Consider the following 1,466-nt stretch of genomic DNA (forward strand, 5'->3'; position numbering starts at 1 on the left):
TTTTGAATCGATTTGGCTCAATTTTAAGTTGGGAATCAAGCTAAATCAAAGTATTTCAACCAAATACTTGCTCTAATACGAGTTTTCTTCTAAAATAAAGCAATTTGAGCTATTTTCAATCCAATTTGGCTCGATTTTAATACAGAATCAACTCAAAACTAATATATTTTATAAGTATAATTGCTTCAATCTTAATTTTAGCCTGAAATAAAGCAATTTGTGATATTTTGAATCGATTTGGCTCAATTTTAAGTTTGGAATCGAGCTATATCAAAGTATATCAACCATATACTTTCTCTAATAAGATGTTTCATCTAAAATAAAGCAATTTGAGCTATTTTCAATCCAATTTTAATCGATTTTAATACAGAATTAATTCAAAACAAATGTATTTTATTGGTATAATTGCTTCAATCTAAATTTTAGGCTGAAATAAAGCAATTTGTGATATTTTAAATCGATTTTGCTCAATTTTAAGTTGGGAATCAAACTAAATCAAAGTATTTCATCCAAACACTTTCTCTAATAAGAGTTTTCTTTTAAAATAAAGCAATTTGAACTATTTTCAATCCAATTTTAATCGATTTTAAGCTGAAATAAAGCAATTTTTGATATTTTGAATCGATTTAGCTCAATTTTAAGTTGGGAATCAAGCTAAATCAAAGTATTTCAACCAAATACTTGCTCTAATAAGAGTTTTCTTCTAAAATAAAGCAATTTGAGCTATTTTCAATCCAATTTGGCTCGATTTTAATACAGAATCAATTCAAAACTAATATATTTTATAAATATAATTGCTTCAATCTTAATTTTAATCTGAAATAAAGCAATTTGTGATATTTTGAATCGATTTGGCTCAATTTTAAGTTGGAAATCAATTAAATTGCTTTATTAAAGCCTAAATTTAAGATTGAAGCAACTATACTATTAAAATACATTAGTTTTTAATTAATTCTGTATTAAAATCGAGCAAAATAGCTCATATTGCTTTATTTTAGAAGAAAACTCTTATTAGAGCCAGTATTTGGTTTAAATACTGTGATTTAGCTTGATTCCCAACTTAAAATTGAGCCAAATCGATTCAAAATACCACAAATTGCTCTATTTTAGCCTAAAATTAAGATTGAAGCAATTATACTTATAAAATACATTAATTTTGAATTAATACTGCATTAAAATCGAGCAAAATTGGATTGAAAATAGTTCAAATTGCTTTATTTTAGAAGAAACTCTTATTAGAGCCAGTATTTGGTTGAAATACTTTGATTTAGGTTGATTCCCAACTTAAAATTGAGCCAAATTAATTCAAAATATCACAAATTGCTTTATTTTACCCTAAAATTAAGATTGAAGCAATTATAGTTATAAAATATATTAGTTTTGAATTGATTCCGTATTAAAATCGAGCAAAATTGGATTGAAAATAGCTCAAATTGCTTTATTTTAGAAGAAAACTCTTATTAGAG

The sequence above is a fragment of the Tribolium madens genome, unplaced genomic scaffold, assembly GCF_015345945.1.
Source record: "Tribolium madens isolate multiple individuals breed KSU strain unplaced genomic scaffold, Tmad_KSU_1.1 Scaffold_20;HRSCAF=117;Tcas5.2_LG4, whole genome shotgun sequence".
NCBI lineage: Eukaryota > Metazoa > Arthropoda > Insecta > Coleoptera > Tenebrionidae > Tribolium > Tribolium madens.